This window comes from Euphorbia lathyris, chromosome 5 (assembly GCF_963576675.1).
Source record: "Euphorbia lathyris chromosome 5, ddEupLath1.1, whole genome shotgun sequence".
In the NCBI taxonomy this organism is placed as follows: Eukaryota; Viridiplantae; Streptophyta; class Magnoliopsida; order Malpighiales; family Euphorbiaceae; genus Euphorbia; species Euphorbia lathyris.
In genome coordinates this window covers 86070001-86089192 of record NC_088914.1, presented here as the reverse complement: position 1 = coordinate 86089192, position 19192 = coordinate 86070001, and the positions used below count along the sequence as shown (strand labels likewise).

Genomic DNA, 19192 nt, shown 5'->3' with positions numbered 1-19192 from the left:
TCTATCATGAAGTCCTAAATGAAAGTTTTTTATTATTATCTTACGTTTCCAGGGGTTTTTGAATCACCTTAATCGGACTCCGTATGAAAAAGTTATGCTGAAAACGGCATATGTTGGTCATTTTAGCGTTAAACCAGAATTTGGTTTTTGCCTTGATTTTTCTCTTTATTTGAGAGACACTGCTACTGGTTTACATGAGAAGTTGGTCTTCTTAGAAATATAGGAAATTGAGGAAATGATAAAGTGATCAGTTGAAGATAATAGATATGGGATTGAGAAAGATACAATATGGAGGTTTCATTTAATGGATTTGGAAGTTGATTCATGATTGAGAGATTATAACATGAATTTAGTGTATTATAGAATCTTAAGTTGAATAAATGAGCTCTGAAATTTAAATTACTGTTTTGTTGGTGAACTTCATGGAGTTGAGGTTTAGAATTATTGCGAGTTATATAAATGATGTTTAGAGAGATACCGATGTTAGTGATCAATGAAAAGTAAAGTGGGAGAATATATTTAGAGTTCATGATTTGATGATTAAATATGAGTATATTTTATAAGGTTTTGATTAAATCCCTTTCTAAAGGTATATTATATTATGTAGTTATGTTAAGTAAAGCTGATTTTTATAGCTGATAGTTTCTTACTGAGATTTTTGTCTCACATTGTTAAGCCTAAAATATACCTAAAATATCATTAACATTTACATCATTATTATTACAAATTTATGTTGTTTATATCTGTTTAGATTACTTTTACTCTCAAATATCTTTCTTTCTTGCAAGGTGCCTAAATATTTGGTAAAATCCAAATAGGAATGAAAAAGGATCTAAAACAGAAGAAAAACCATACAAAAGGAGTCAAAGACGACGTAAATCGAAAGCACCAAGTCGAGGACACGAACGAAAGCAAAGAAATGGAAAACTCACCGTGCCGCGACAGCGAATCCCCCACCCGCGGCCGCGACACGCGTGGTTCAGATATTTCCTCCCTTCGTCCAACGTTCAACTTAATGCTCCCCCATTCACGGCCGAGGATTCCTATCCTCGGTAAGTGCAGAAATTCTGCCAAATGCATTTAACACATGTTGAAATCCAAGAAACGCGTTCGTTCAAGTGGATAAAGACGTCCTTTCACAACGGACACGACTCTTAACCAACGGATACAATTTTTCACAAAGGACACATCACTTCAAACACAAACCTTCAACATCTATAAATAAAGAGTTGATGTTGAGGAGTGATATATATAGATATAGAATCAGAGCGTAGAACTAATGTCTAAGTTCTAAGTAAAAACAATTCGAGAGTTAGAAATGAGATTCTGTACAAAACAAGACGAGGTACACATATTGTTTATAGTTTAATTACAACTCAGTAGCGTTTAGACATTGTTCCAGTTTTAGTTTACATCATGGTAGTGGCCGACCGAATCCCTATTACGAAGTTACAGCGAGAAGATTGAGTAGAGTGTTCGCCCCTGAGCCTGACAACCTCTAAGGAAACCCAAGGAAAGGACTGATCAGCCGTTCACTTGCACGCCCTCGAAGAACTCGATGCTCCATGTTCTCTGTAAACTTGTATCAATTTATATTTCATCTAATAAAGTCCGTTCTATTCGATAAATCGGTATGCAGCACTTATGGTAACCAATCCAATATAAGTGAGGCTGGTGTTTTCATTAATACGTAGTTAAATTCAAAATCATTACAAGGAAACTTTGTTGAACACTTAGGCAAATTATCATCTCGAAAGAGTTTTAATTTGAGTAAGGGCAACTATCCCGAAAGGGTTTTGTCGCGTTCAAAGCCAATTAATTAGAGGTTCCGTCATTTATTTCATCATCATAATTGATACAAAGTTTAAGTTGTTTTCTTTGCTTAATGCAAATGAATACATTCATTGTTTTTCTAAAAGTTCTAAATGTTCCTGTTTTGTAAAATTCATCCCTAAATCAGAAGATCTTTCTAACAATCGATTTATTCTAAATATAAAATCTTATTCCAGCAATTTCAAATACTCAAAGTCCTCAAACTCAATTAAACAATTATTTTTCCTAAATTCAATTAGACAAAATTCACTTTTCATTTACAATTAATAGTAAATCTAACAAGTTCGAAATTAACAGATTCAAAAATAAGTTTTTCGTTAAAAAACGTATCCCTGTGGGATCGATATTTTTATTACTACAAGCGAAACCGTGCACTTGCGGAAATCGTTCAACAAGTTTTTGGCATCGTTGCCGGGGATACGCCAAAATTTTTAACAAAATTTTTATTTTTCGTATTTTATTTTCGAATCTAGGTTTACACATTATTTTTTATACAACTTTTATATTTTATTTTCAGTTTCTATAACATATTTGTTTTCAATTTTGTTTTGAAGGTAGTTTGGCTCGTGTAACAATTTCAAGTTCATGCGCAGTTCGCGAAGTTCGGGCACGCCACCAGACCCTTTTGATCCAGAAATTGAAAGAACACTTAAGAAAAACAAGAAAAACAAGAAAAACAAAGACAAAACACCCATAAAAACCAAAAAAATCCAGCCAGAAAATATGGCCGATCCACCGACACTTATGGATTATGCTAGGCCAGGAATGGCCGGTGTAACTAATAGTGTAGTTAGACCCCGTATAAACGCAAATCAATTTGAAATTAAGCATGCTTTGCTTAATATGTTGCAAAACAACGTAACGTTTTATGGACTACCTAACGAAAACCCTAATGCACATTTGACAAATTTCTTAGAAATTTGTGATACTTTTAAAATTACTGATGTAACAGCCGAAGCAATCAAACTTCGCCTCTTTCCTTTCACTTTGAAGGATAAGGCAAAAATTTGGTTAACTTCTATGCCTGCTGCAACATTTGAAACTTGGGACCAATTAGCCCAAGCGTTTTTATCAAAATATTTTCCCTTAGCAAAAACCGCAAGTCATTAAAGAATTGACATCTTTTACACAAAATGATAATGAAACTCTTTATGAAGCTTGGGAACGTTTTAAAGAACTTCAACGTTTATGCCCACACCACCAACTGCCAGATGCACTTTTAATGCAGACATTCTATAATGGATTAAATCCTACGACTAGAGGTTCATTAGATGCTATGTCTGGAGGGTTATTTATGAAGAAGACGTCCGCCCAAGCAAGAGAACTTTTGGAGGAAATGGCAATCAACAGCAGTATGTGGCCCGCAGAGCGTGGACATATACCAACGGCGAAACCATCATCCTCAGGTACATCATCGGTTAAAGGTATAATGAATCTTGATCCAGTAGCAATGTTACAAGCCCAATTTTCTGCCTTATCGCACAAAATTGATAAGTTTATGGCACCATGCGATCCTAATGATCCAATCCAGAGAGACATTGATTACGAAGGTATGAATGAGATAGAACAGGTAAATTTTGTCCAAGGACAAAACCAAACTACTAATCCTTATTCTAATACTTATAATCCTAGATGGAGAAATCATCCTAACTTTAACTGGAAAGATAATAATAATAATAATGCAAATGCTAATCAATATCGTGTAAATAATTATCAAAATCAAACAAGAGATACGATTAGCACTTTATCTTCAAAAATCGACAAATTTATAGATGCTATGAATGGAAAGGTAAGTAATCAAGACGATGGTTTTAAACGGATCGAAAGTAAATTCGATCAGCTTATCAAAAACCAATCATCTAGCATCCATAATTTGGAGGTTCAAATTGGACAACTTGCTAAATCAATTCCATCCCACAAAGAGGGAAGTCTTCCCAGCCAAACGGAAGAAAATCCGAAAGAGCATGTTAAGGCTATCACTCTTCGCTCAGGGAAAAACTATTTAGGTCCGGAAATGCCCGGAAATTCAACTTTACCTGGAAATGATTTACCACAATCCAAAGAAGATACATTAAAACAAAAAGATACACCAATTGACTCTAGTACGAAACCTTTTGTACCAAAACCACCTTTTCCACACAGGGTCCGAAATAAGGACCATGATAAATAACTCTTATCATTTTTAGATAAACTTAAAAATTTTCATATAAATTTAACATTCATGGATGCAATTACGCAAATTCCTAACTATGGAAAATTCTTGAAAGATTTAATTTCAAAAAAGATTAGTTGGGAAGCAATTTCATCCATTTCGCTTACTGAAGATTGTAGTTCGATAGTATCAAGCAAATTACCTACTAAACTCAAAGATCCCGGATGCTTTACCATTCCGTGTAAATTGGGAAATATGGAATTCCCAAGTTGTCTTTGTGATTTAGGAGCTAGTATAAACTTGATGCCATTGTCTATTTTTGAAAAATTAGGTTTAGAAGAAGACATCAAACGTACCAATATGGTTTTGCAATTAGCGGATCAATCCACTAAAAGACCATATGGTATAATTGAAGACGTTTTGGTGAAAGTTGACAAATTTATTTTTCCTACTGATTTTGTTATCTTAGATTTTGCTTATGATGTTAATTGTCCGCTAATCTTTGGTAGACCGTTCATGAACACGGGACGTGCTCTAGTTGATGTGTCGGAAGAAAAAGTAGTTTTAAGAATAGGTGACGATAAGATCGAGTTCGATATGAATCAATCGATGAAATATCCTATGGAGGATTTCGCTTGTATGAAGCTTGATTTAGTTGAAGAATGTGTTAATGACATTGTTCAAAGAGAAGAAATAATAGAACCTATAATGGGTGAAGAATTAGAAGATAAGGACCCAGAGCCTTTGATTCGAGAAGATGGACCAGTTCCGCCTTCAGTAGTAGTTCCACATAAATTAGAACTTAAAGAATTACCAAACCATCTGAGATACACTTTCCTAGGCGGAAGTGATACTCTACCTATAATCATCTCTAACAAATTAACAGAAAATCAAGAAGAAAATTTGAAAGAAGTTGTTAGAAATAGAATAGGAAGTATGGGATGGCAGATTTCAGATTTAAAAGGAATCAATCCTAGTATTGTAATGCATAGGATTCACCTAGAAGAAGATAAGCCACCTAAAGCGGATAGACAAAGACGTTTAAATCCGAATATGAAAGAAGTAGTCAAAAATGAGATTACTAAACTTTTAGACAATGGAATCATTTATCCTATTTCGGATAGTGAATGGGTTAGTCCAATCCATTGTGTACCCAAAAAGGGAGGCATAACTGTAGTAAGGAATGATGAAGGTGAATTAATACCTACGCGAACCACCACTAGTTGGAGGGTTTGTATAGATTATAGGAACCTAAATAGTATAGATTATAGGAACCTAAATAAGGCAACTAAGAAAGATCATTTTCCTTTACCTTTCATTGATCAAATGATCGAAAGAATAGCCGGTCATGCATTCTATTGTTTTCTTGATGGCTATTCCGGATTCTTTCAAATATATATTTACCCGGATGACCAAGATAAAACAACCTTCACATGTCCTTATGGAACATTTGCATATAGAAGAATGCCTTTTGGTCTATGTAATGCACCAGCAACTTTTCAACGTTGTATGACTGCAATTTTTAATGATTTCATCGAAGATATCATGGAAGTATTTATGGATGATTTTTCAGTTTATGGAGATTCTTTTGATGCATGTTTAAAAAACTTAGATAAAGTTCTTTCTAGATGCGAAGAAACGAATTTAGTATTAAATTGGGAAAAATGTCATTTCATGGTTGACGAAGGAATTGTTTTAGGTCATAAAATATCTGAAAAAGGATTAGAAGTGGATAGAGCAAAAACTTCAGTAATAAAAAAATTACCCCCACCAACAACTGTCAAGGGAGTAAGATCATTTCTAGGACATGCAGGTTTTTACAGACGATTTATAAAAAACTTTTCTGTGATTTCCAAACCACTTACTAATTTGCTTATGAAGGATTCAACCTTCGATTTTAATGAAGATTGCATTAAAGCTTTCGAAACATTGAAAACAGCCTTAGTCAGTGCACCCATAATTGCTAAACCCGATTGAGATTTACCTTTTGAAATCATGTGTGATGCAAGTGACCTAGCAGTAGGATGTTTTTTAGGTCAAAGAAAGGATACAAAATTACATGTTATTTATTATGCAAGTCACACATTGTCCGGTGCACAGTTAAATTACACAACAACAGAAAAAGAGATGTTAGCCGTAGTATTTGCATGTGATAAGTTTAGGTCATACTTGTTAGGATCTAAAGTTATTATTTATACAGATCACGCAGCTTTACGTTATCTGTTTGCTAAGAAAGATGCAAAACCGCGTCTGATTAGATGGGTTTTGTTGTTACAAGAATTTGATATAGAAATTAAAGACAAAAAGGGAGTAGAAAACCTTGTCGCCGATCATCTATCGAGACTAGAAGATGAAAACGGTCCTATAGGTGAAACTATCGGTATACGAGATGATTTCCCCGATGAACATCTCTATCAAGTAGAAAATATCATGTCACCATGGTATGCAGATTTTGCTAATTATCTTGCAACCGATATTGTTCCGGAAGGATTATCTTCCCAACAAAGGAGGAAATTTTTCTTCGATATTAAACAGTATTTTTGGGAAGATCCCTTTCTGTTCAAATCATGTGGCGACGGGATAATTAGGAGATGTGTTGGAGAAAATGAATATGAATCTATAATAACGGAATGTCATTCCAGCTCATATGGAAGACATACTGGAGTTAATAAAACGGTAGCTAAAATATTGGAATGTGGTTTCTTTTGGCCTACGATGTTTAAAGACGTTGGTTCATTTATTACTCGTTGTGATAAATGCCAAAGAACGGGAAATTTAGGAAGGAAAGATGAGATGCCCCTCACAAACATATTGGAAGTTGAAATCTTCGACATGTGGGGAATTGATTTCATGGGACCTTTTCCGCCTTCCAATGGTAAAACTTACATATTAGTAGCCGTTGATTATGTTTCGAAGTGGGTTGAAGCAATTGCGACCCCTACGAATGATTCTAAAGTAGTTGTTAATTTTCTTGACGATATATTTTGTAGATTTGGTTGTCCTAGATTCGTTGTTAGTGATGGCGGTACCCATTTCATAAATCGGAATTTTGATATGCTTATGAAAAGGTATGGAGTACGCCACCGCGTGTCAACGCCATACCATCCTCAGTCAAATGGTCAGGCGGAGATCTCAAATAGAGAACTCAAATGGATTCTAGAGAAAACTGTTTCGTCATCAAGAAAAGATTGGTCATAAAAACTCAATAATGCGCTATGGGCATACCGTACTACATTTAAATCACCAATAGGAATGACTCCATATCGTTTAGTATATGGAAAAGCATGTCATTTACCAGTAGAATTAGAACATAAAGCCTATTGGGCTATTAGAAAACTTAATTTTGATTTACAACAAGCAGGAAAGAAACGTTTGCTCAATTTAAATGAGTTAGATGAGTTACGTCATCTATCGTATGAGAATGCGAGGATTTATAAAGAAAGAGTGAAAAAATGGCACGATGCCAAGATCAAAGTCAAACACTTTAATGTTGGAGATAAGGTGCTGTTATTTAATTCACGGCTTCGTATATTTCCAGGAAAACTTAAGTCCAGATGGACCGGACCGTATTTAGTCGTCAAAACATTCGACTATGGTTCTTTAGAACTTGAGGAAACCAACGGTAATCGTTTCAAAGTTAATGGTAATCGATGTAAAATTTATTACGAAAATATTTCCGAAATAGGAACTAATTTCGTAACAAGATTTCCTGACATATAAATCATTTCGTTTTTCTACACATAGTTTTTATTTATTTATTATTTTTATTTTATTTTGTTTTAGATTATATCATTTTATGTTAGAAATTTTAGATATATAAAAATATATTCAAGTCATGATTTTAATTAATTTTAGGAATTTAATGTGAATTAGAAGAAATTTTGTGATTCTCAGTTGAGAATTTGAAATTCTCAGTTGAGAATTCATATATTTAGAATTCTTAAGAAGGTAAGAAATTTTCTGAACTTATAGAGAATTTAAAAATTCTCAGTTGAGAATTTGGGTAAATCTGGTTAGCTAGGAAAATTTCTGGACTTACAGAGGATTTGGGATTCTCATTTGAGAATTCTGGCTTCAATAGATTTCAAATAGACAGGAAAATTTCTGAACTTACCGAGGATAGGGATTCTCGGTCGAGGATCAAAGATTAGGGGTTTTTGACGCCTGATTTCCGTAAGGAAATCAGCGTGTCGCGACCGTGGGTCAGAATCCTCGGTCGCGACACACTGAATTTCTGCAGAAATCAGACCTGTGTCCTTCATTTTTCCAGCAGACACAACTTTTTAGAAACGAAAAATTGAGTTTCTTCATTTTAAAGAGGTCTGATTTCATGCCTTTTCACTTCAAAACAATGTTAGTCCCTTGTAAGGTTGCAAATATAGTTCCAAGGGGGGGTTAGGAACTATTTTACCTTTTTTAAATAATTTGGGCAGATTTCTTTTCTTTAAGAAAAGTTTATAAAACAGCGGCACTTAACACTCAGCAAGACACTGGCTTAGTCAACTAGTGACTAGGACAGCTTCGTTGCTTAGGTCAGGAAATAGCACTTAGAGTCTATTCCTGAACCTGCTCGTTTATAGTGCACAACTCAGCTTGACCTCTTTTACTTGGTCAGTTTTAGTTTGTTTTAAGCAAGCAATATGAATAAGGAGTTAAGGTTTAGAAATACTTCACTCAACAGATTTATCCAGGTTCGGCTTCTTCTAAGCCTACGTCCTGTCCCCGGAACACCTCCGAGATTTCAAATCCTCTACTGAGCTCTTTAAAGGTAGAGCCTCAAACCTTTTACAATATCAGCAATTGAGTATGACAAGAGTACCTTCCTCTATACTTCTACTCAATCCTAATCTCTCCGCTGAGTACTTAAAACCGAGTACCCAGCCTCTCCTTTCTACTTCTAGAAATGATAAAGATTTTGTCCTAAACAACAATTGCTAGAACACCTTAGATGATTGAAAACAACCACTCTAGACTTTTACACAGATATGAAAATGTAGTGTAAGAATTTTGCTTTGCTTCTTGCTTGCAGAACTTATAGAGATTTGGACAGCGTAATGGCTTGATCAAGTTCTGTGTGTTGTGAAGCTTGTGATGGCACTATTTATAGAGACGTCTGGTCATTCGGTCATTTCGAATTTCGAAATAACCGTTGGAGGGAAACGGCTATGTGTCGTTGTCATCCTGACTTGCACAGAGCTCTTGGCCAATCACAATCGTGTATCTTCTGTCCTCGGTCAGCACAGCAGATGGTCTCTCCTTTTATGGTAAAGTCAACTGGACAGCATACTGTGTCGTTTGAACTTTGCTAAAAGAAGAAACACTTTGTCTGGAAGTTTTCCTCTGCCGGTCTGCTGTCTTGTACGCTTTGTCAAGACTACTCAGCAGCTTCATTGTGAAGTTGTTCCTGAAGGTCTTCTAGATCCTTCCGTTTGCTGAGTTGCATTTTTGTCCAAAACGACAACGTCTTGACATACGCGGGCCGAGTGTACTGAGTTGTTTGACTTGGGCCTTGGCTTCCGTATTGGGCTTGGGCCTTCCAGTCCTTATGACTTATAACATTTATACTCAACATTGAACAAACACATTAGTAGAATAAATCAACGCATTTAAACTTAGTGTGTTTAGAATATGTATTCTAATTTATACTTAAACAATTTTGTCAAATCAAAATTATGTGGAAAGGTGTTTCAACAAACAACACCTCTTTTCATCCTTGGATTTTATAAATAGGTTCTAGAGGTTCAGTTTTCTGTCACATTCCTTTTTATCTCTGTCAGAACAATTCTCTGATTTTCTTCCAATTCATCTACCCAGAAATTAAGTTCAGAACCTTTCTTCCTTACTCATTCCAAACACCATGACTTCCACAAACACTCATTCTAAGAAAGATGTTGCTTCACGCAATAAATATACAGATATATCAGAGCGTTATGGATGTAACTTTCCTATCTTCAATCATGATGAGGGAAGGCGCTTCTTGAGGCTTCGATACACATTCTTTGTAGGAATGCTATACATGGATGACTTTCTTAACAATCAGTTGGGAATTAAAGACGATATGAGTCGCTACATGGAACGTTTAGGATGGACCAGATTTGTTGATATGAAGTTTCCTATAATTGGAGACTGGATATTAGAGTTCTTCTGTACGGTTCGTTTTGTTAACAAGCGTCGGGTGCGTCTTAGTTTTCGTCGGGATGGCAAAACTTTCACTTTTGGATATCCTGAATTACATGCTTGGTTTGGTTTTCCCTTGAAGGATACTACCAAACGTCATCATGGAAGAGACATGACATCCACTGATATTTGGCGAATGCTCACCGGCATCTGGCCTTTCAATCCTAAACTTGCCTATAATAAGTCTTTTTATTCCAACTCTATGTTGTATTTTCATAAATTTCTGAGTCATAGTCTGTTCGGTCGCACGTTCAGTAGAGTCGTCCAAGAAACTGACCTTTATGTCCTTGGCGATATATTTCAAGGCAACGTGGTTGATTCTTCAAAGATTTTGATGGAGGGTCTTATTGCCGCGTCTAGATCCAAGGCTAAGAAGGTTGGATTCGGGAATATTATATGTGGAATAATTCTAGGGACCAAGGGAAGTATTTCTGTTCCTTGGAGTGATGCTGAATCTTTCCCGACACTAGACTATGAATTTTTAGAATATGAAGGTCTAGTGAAACGAGTTTTTCGATCAGGCCCAAATTTTCTTTCTACACCAGAACGTCAAGCCTTCGTGCAGATGAAAATAGACCGCTATAAGGCTAAGAAAATCCCGATTGAAAGGGGCGAATTTCTAGCATAACTTTGTTTATTTTGTTTGTAAATATAATGTACATATTTCTATTCAATAAAAAATTTTCTCTTTTGCTTTGTATCCTGTTTTTTTTTATTATATGGTTACACTAACATTAATTTCATTATTCTACACTAATGAATCTATTAAATAAAACTTTAATACATTCATGACTAATTAAATGTTAATAACTAAGTTCAAATTCCTTAAATAAAGATTCATCTAACTTACATTAATAAATGATCATAAATGCTTAAATTAATTTTAGTTCCAAACCTTTCCTATTCTTACTTTAACTTTCATTAATTAAAGCATTTTCATTTATTTTTCCATTAATAAGGATAAACCTTTGGTTTTCCTTATCATTTAATGTTTTACATTTATGTTTTTAAGTACAGATAACATTTTCAAGGAGTTCAGGATAGAATTTATCAAGAAATTGCACAAAATGGAGTTAATATGCCGATTTTGGGTGACCAAGGGGTGATCCGCGGCCGAGAATGCTTAAATTCTCGGTAACTTCAGCAAAATCCCTCAAAAATTCAGAACAAAATTCACTGCACAACGCGTACCGCGGCCGCGGATGTCCGTCCTCGGTCGCGACACGCGTTGTTTAGGGACTTCCTAGTCCGGATTTTTGCCTATTTCTTCCATCTCTTCCTATTCCAACTATACCAATTACTCTTCCTATTCCTACTCTACCTATTAATCTTCCTATTCAACCCTATATATACCTATTACTTACACAAACCTTACATCACCTCCAATTTTAACCAATCCCCTACTCTAACCTCTTCCCAATACCTTACTTTTACTCTTCCCAATTTCATCATTACCCTTTTCCATCACCTAACCCTTTCAAATTCAAGTCTCCATACAAAACTTCTACTTCATCTTCAACCTCAAGCTTTTCTCTCTTTTCATCTTTTTCTCTACACCCTAAACACCATAACCATGCCTAGAGCAAAGCGTGTTGGACACAAGCCGGCTGTCACTGAGGCTAATCACCTTCGTATTAGTTGCGGGGCTTATTTCGACATTCATTCCGAGGAAGAAGTTGGCCGTTTCAAGCATTTTTCACACGCCCATCGTAAGTTCGTGGACATGCAGTTTCTTGATTTTGATTCGGTAAGGAAGTTGAACTTCACTACTCAAATTGATGCTTTTATTGAGACTTTGGGGTGGGAAACTTTTGCTTCTATGCGTTTTCCCCAAATTCAAGAGTATGTGGTTGAGTTTTTGGTTACTTTAAAGATGAACAAAAAGAGAACGGAAATTTCTTTTAGGAATAATGGTACTACCTATACCGTAGATTATGAGGCTATGGGGAATATGTTTGGTTTCCCTACTAGTGATTTTTATGATAAGCCTAGGGATTTTGACAATAACTCTTTTTGGCAAACTCTTTCCGATCAAACCTCTTTCGACTCTAAAAACACTTCAAGCAAATTGATTAAGGACAATTGTGTGTTTTTCTTTCACAAGTATTTGAGTTTTTCACTTTTTGGTCGTGTTGAGAGTTCGAAGATTCAAGTCCGGGATTTGTTTGTTTGGGATTGTTTGTTCAAGGGTTTAAGGGTTGATAGCATTGGAATGATTTTTGACAATTTGTATCGTGCTTCGAGGGCTCACACCACTCAAGTCCCTCTCGGTAATTTAATTACCGCTATTGTTTTGGGAGCACGGGATGAATTGGCAACTTATGATATGTCCACCTACCATGGGTATGTTCCGGTTTTGGACATTGCGGCTCTTGAGCGGGCTCATTTGTTGGTTTCTGCGGCTCCTCCCGTTTTTATTTCTTATGCTACCCGTATTGCACATCTTCGTGGCACTATGGGTGGAGGTGCTTCTAGTTCCCATAATGTAGGTACCGAAGAAGGGGGTGCAGAGGAAGGAGCGGAAGATGCACCACAAGCCCAAGCAACTCAAGATAATGATCCGGTGGATTTGAGGCGTATTTTGAACCAAATCAATGCCAATAATAGACAAATGAATTTGAGAATTGATGATTTGGTGGAGAACAACATGGTGATGAATGACAACCTCAATACTTTGAGGCGTGAGCATAGATCAACTCGGCATCGGATGCTTTCATTTTTCCATCGCCGAAATGTGGAAACTTCACCAACACCTCCGGATTCCCCGCCGCATGCTTAGGTTTTATCTTTCATTTTTTTTATCTTCTCTTGTTTTAATTTAAGTTTCGTACATTTTTATTTTCTTATGTTTCGTACAATTTCAATTTTAATTTAATTTTGTGTTGAATGGTTTCTTTGCTATATCTTTCATTTCTTTCCGTCTGTTTAATCTTTAATGTTTTATCTCCATTTTGCACCAATGAGGACATGGTCCAATTTAAGTGTGGGAGGAGATATATACATCTATCATTTTTATACAAACGAATGAATGAATGAATGTATGCAAATGAATGAATGAATGTATGCAACACTTGTTTTCAAAAATACAAATGCAACGTATATTGCAACACTTTTAAATAAATTGCAACAAATGAAAAAACTTAACATTTTTTATGAAATATCATTTTTACATTTATCAATTAATCATAAGTTAAATTTCTTTTATGATTATTTTTAGGTTATCATTATCGATAGAAATAATATTTCTATACGGGTAATATTTTTCAAAAATTTTCACAAATCTTCGACACGATTTTAAGTAAAACATTGTCTCGAGTAAATGTATTTAAGTAATAATTTCTTTATTTTCAATCTCTATTTCATATCATGAAATCCATGATACAATAAATCTTATTTTAAATTTTCAATTAGGTTTATAGGCATTAAATTAAACTAACAATTTTTAGCTCGGTTTTGATTTTGTCTTACATTAACACCAATTGAAGTTTTTAAGGAAACTATAGCCATAATACATGTTGAATTTTAAGTCAATATAGGATGAATGTGCTAACTTTCTTTTTCCCAATTCATATTAATTAATCAATAAATCGTATTCTTAACTTTTGGCCATGATTGAGACCAACCTTATCACAGTCGAGGTATGAAAGGGAAGAAATAAATAAGTAAGCGTACTTTTGGCCATGATTGCGACCACCCTTATCACAATCGAGGTATGAAAGGAACGTTTAAAATTAGAAAAATTAAGCGTGTTTAAAGTTTAAAGTAACGATTGCGTCCACCCATGGCATGGTCGATACCTCTTAAGCGAACACAAACAAATGCATATAAAGTTACGGTCGAGACCACCCTTATCACGGGCGTAACTAAGCAAATAAATTAAACTTAATACTCATATATAATAATTCAAGTTTGGGAAAGGAAATTTGATGCTTTGAAATGCCTTGAGATGAAAGACTCAATAACATGCGTGCTTACATCGTCCCGAGTACTTCAATTTAAACATTGAAATACAAGACGAATGATATATCGTATTTATACTAAGTTAGTTTGATATTTTGCGTATAAATTTGCCATGCGAAGTTAGTCTTTTCGGCTTAACTAATTTAAAAAGTAAACACAAAGATATATGCTTTATTTTCATAAAGAGATTAGTTAAGGAATAAATTCAGTGAAATTTTGCTCGGGACTAGCAAAAGATTAAGTGTGGAGATTTGTTAAGCCCAAAATATACCTAAAATATCATTAACATTTACATCATTATTATTACAAATTTATGTTGTTTATATCTGTTTAGATTACTTTTACTCTCAAATATCTTTCTTTCTTGCAAGGTGCCTAAATATTTGGTAAAATCCAAATAGGAATGAAAAAGGATCTAAAACAGAAGAAAAACCATACAAAAGGAGTCAAAGACGACGTAAATCGAAAGCACCAAGTCGAGGACACGAACGAAAGCAAAGAAATGGAAAACTCACCGTGCCGCGACAGCTAATCCCCCACCCGCGACCGCGACACGCGTGGTTCAGATATTTCCTCCCTTCGTCCAACGTTCAACTTAATGCTCCCCCATTCACGGCCGAGGATTCCTATCCTCGGTAAGTGCAGAAATTATGCCAAATGCATTTAACACATGTTGAAATCCAAGAAACGCGTTCGTTCAAGTGGATAAAGACGTCCTTTCACAACGGACACGACTCTTAACCAACGGATACAATTTTTCACAAAGGACACATCACTTCAAACACAAACCTTCAACATCTATAAATAAAGAGTTGATGTTGAGGAGTGATATATGAAATGTTATGTAATTAGAAATATAGAATCAGAGCGTAGAACTAATGTCTAAGTTCTAAGTAAAAACAATTCGAGAGTTAGAAATGAGATTCTGTACAAAACAAGATGAGGTACACATATTGTTTATAGTTTAATTACAACTCAGTAGCGTTTAGACATTGTTCCAGTTTTAGTTTGCATCATGGTAGTGGCCGACCGAATCCCTATTACGAAGTTACAGCGAGAAGATTGAGTAGAGTGTTCGCCCCTGAGCCTGACAACCTCTAAGGAAACCCAAGGAAAGGACTGATCAGCCGTTTACTTGCACGCCCTCGAAGAACTCGATGCTCCATGTTCTCTGTAAACTTGTATCAATTTATATTTCATCTAATAAAGTCCGTTCTATTCGATAAATCGTTATGCAGCACTTATGGTAACCAATCCAATATAAGTGAGGCTGGTGTTTTCATTAATACGTAGTTAAATTCAAAATCATTACAAGGAAACTTTGTTGAACACTTAGGCAAATTATCATCTCGAAAGAGTTTTAATTTGAGTAAGGGCAACTATCCCGAAAGGGTTTTGTCGCGTTCAAAGCCAATTAATTAGAGGTTCCGTCATTTATTTCATCATCATAATTGATACAAAGTTTAAGTTGTTTTCTTTGCTTAATGCAAATGAATACATTCATTGTTTTTCTAAAAGTTCTAAATGTTCCTGTTTTGTAAAATTCATCCCTAAATCAGAAGATCTTTCTAATAATCGATTTATTCTAAATATAAAATCTTATTCCAGCATTTTCAAATACTCAAAGTCCTCAAACTCAATTAAACAATTATTTTTCCTAAATTCAATTAGACAAAATTCACTTTTCATTTACAATTAATAGTAAATCTAACAAGTTCGAAATTAACAGATTCAAAAATAAGTTTTTCGTTAAAAAACGTATCCCTGTGGGATCGATATTTTTATTACTACAAGCGAAACCGTGCACTTGCGAAAATCGTTCAACACACATTTTTAAATGTTTTAATGTTTTTAGGTGAGAAAGTACATGATAGAGGGAAGGTTACCGCCCGATTAGGCGAGGTTTGGAAGTTGGATGCTTATTGTTAGAATTATGGTTAGAACTTTGGTATTGCAATTGTAATATAATGATATGTGGATAAATTGGAGACTCCTAAGTATTGATTATTATCTTTCCATTTCACACCCGATGCCGATTGAGGTCATTTAGGGTCGGGTGTGACAAAAACCAACCGCCGGTTTGTTTCTTAATAATCTCAATCCCTTGTCTTTCGATTTCTTTTACTTGAGGACAAGTAAAACTATAAAGTCCGAGGACGTTTGATAGGGGTATTTTACCCCTATCTTTTAGCGTGATTTACGGGTTGATTTTAGAAGAAATAAATAAGTTTAATTACAAAAATAAAGTGTTTTGAATAAAATGACGAAATAATAATAAACTCCGTACTTTCGGTTAATTTTCCTTGTTTTTTATTAGTTTAGGAAATAAAAACGTCAAGCTAACTCGGCTCTCAAGTGTTGTATTTCAGGTACGAGAAAGGAGCAAAAACACACCCCATACGCGGGGCGTAGAAACCCTTACGCGTGGCGTGAAACATGGTGCCAGAAATAATTGCCTTATCCGCAGGCACCATGTGGAATTGACTCAGCATACGCGGGGCGTATGACATTTTACGCGGGGCGTATGACACTTGTCGGCAATAATTGGCCTAATCTTGAAAGTCAGACTGCATTGTCTCCCAGAGTCAACTATCCTTACGCGGGGCGTACCATTCTATACGCGGGGCGTATAAGGCAGTTCTCCAACGAAAAAGATCAGGAACACATTTACGCGGGGCATACTTCACATACGCACGGCGTACCATACTCCAATTCTAACAATAAACTTTAGAGATTCAAACACGCGGGGCGTACTCCAGCTACGCAGGGCGTGTTTGAGACAAATAGACACGGAATTGGTCCACATGCAGGAGATTTCTGACGGAATTGGTCCATGCTTGTACTTTGTGAAATTACCAACTTGCCCTTGCTTGATGTCTATAAATAGATAGCTCTTGAACTTCATAAGACACCAATTACATACTAGAGAGCTAGACTATACTCTTTTCTTTCCTTGTAACTTAGATTCAAGTTTTTGTAGTTAAACTCTCCCCCTCGAGAGCTTGTTCGGTTGCTCCGACGTTCCATCGAAGTTCTGCTCCATCATCCATCACCAAGCTCGAGAGTTCCACCTCTACGACCTAGGAGACGGCTTTGAGTCCGGTTAGCTAGTTCCAAGGGAGGATTCTCCCTTTTTACTTGCTAATTAGCTTGTACTCTTCCTATGTACTAGGCGTGGTTGTATTTCATCTTTTTGACAAATTCCCGCAGGTCTGCACGCCGAGCAGGGCGAGCTGCTCGGCGAGCAGGCACAGCCTGCTCTGCGAGCAGGCCTCTGAGGGCCTGCTCGGTGATCAGGCACAGTGCTGGGGCGGTGCCTGGGCAGCTCGCCGAGCAGCGCCCGGGCTATGTGCCGAGCAGCGCCTGGGCTGCTCACCGATGCTCAATTCGCCGAGCGACTGCCGGGGATCCCCAAGACATGATTTTTGCCTGAAATTGATCATGTTTTAACCTGCACACGCACATAAACTCCAAACAACATTAGTTCAAAGGCTAAATTGACCCGCTAATCGCTTATTTTGAGCAAACGCTTCGTTTGGTGCGACTTTTGACAGATCAATTAGCTTCAAAAGATAACGGAATTATAATATGCATGCCATTTTGGCCGTATTTGCCTAAATTGATCATAAAACGAGCCTGAACAACGAAAAGTAAATAAAACATTTCCAATTTCTAACTAACTCACACAAAAGCATTTAAATGCGAGAATTGCTCGCTTATTAACTAAATAACGCTAAAAACCGTTATAAAACCGCACCCAAAGATAGGGGTTTTTGACCCCTATCAAACCTCCTCGCACTTAAAACTTTACTTGTCCCTAAGTAAACTAAAAAACTAAACCCGCAATCACAAGCAAGCTAGAAAACCTCCTGGTTTGACTAGGTGCTTGACACAATTTCGAGCATCTGTAATTACATGCATTCGGAAATACAAAGTAGAGACACGATATCCAAAAGCCGCATTTCAATTATCATAGGTCATATGTTTTAAGAAAAAGGACACATGTTTAATTAAATGAGCTTGAGGGGATCGCTAAGTAAAACACCTCACCATAGGTAGTTCACTCATTTCACACAATTTTGGTGGCTAAGGTGTTTACTCTCGGCTTATGTTCCTGCTTAGGATTACGTTGATTTTGCACGTTCATCCGAGTTCCTCTACTATGCTATAAGACTCCGATGATATCAAAAACAGCCTCGAATTGGGGTTATAATGTGGTTAGAGGATTAAAGGTACAACAAGGGTTAATAGTTCTAGCGCTAGAAAAACAAAGTTCAAATGGCTTTAGCAAATATGAAGTGACTGAGCTTTTTATTCATTCATTATTCTCTTTTTAGGACGTTTTCTTGAGACATTTTGATTTTAAGAACTGGGGAATGAAGTTCTCCCCTTTTTGTTCGTCTCTTTTCTTTTCTTTTTTTTCTGTTTTTCCGTTTTTCTCTTTTCTTTTTCCCTTTTTTTTTGGGATAGCGATGCTCATTCACTTTTTAGCCTTTTGGCTTGCTACTATGATGCCATAAACAAAGATAAAGCGCTAGAAACGACAAAGGCTCGATATGAGCTTTGCAAAAACTTAGGGTTAAGTAGCAAACCAAATGATGGTTTGCAAAAATTGGGTTAGAACGAAAGAAAAATCTATAAACTACAAAAATATGGGCTCAAAGGGGCTTCCTAGAGTGGATGAAAAAGAGAAAATAAGGTAAAGAAAATGGTTAATTCTAATGAGGCTGATTCATCGTTTATCATCTCAAATCATTGCATGTAGGTTCAACACAGTATTAGGTGCAAAATCTGTAATCTTTCCACAAGTTAAAGCATTCACACAAAAATGTCAAGAAAAATAGCTTTTTGATGTTCACTCTTGGGCTCAAATTCAACTCACAATTATTTGGGTTTCAATTTTGTGTTTACTAGTTCTCCCCAAACTCAAGTTTAACATCAGATGCCTTCAATTCTTAAGTTATCTACCTAAGTAATGATTTTAGCATTTCTTCAAAAGTAGGGTCTAAATGCAAAAACTTTAGCTCATGCTTTTATAGATACAAGGATTGTGTCCTACACCTAAACTAG

General features: G+C 35.9%; 1 non-coding gene across 1 annotated transcript; it reads right to left on the bottom strand.

Annotated features, from left to right (window-relative positions):
* Positions 1 to 2934: 2934 nt before the first annotated feature.
* LOC136231533 (small nucleolar RNA R71) lies at positions 2935 to 3039 on the bottom strand. Its single transcript, XR_010689907.1, has one exon. It is a non-coding gene; the product is annotated as a small nucleolar RNA R71 (small nucleolar RNA).
* Positions 3040 to 19192: the final 16153 nt, after the last annotated feature.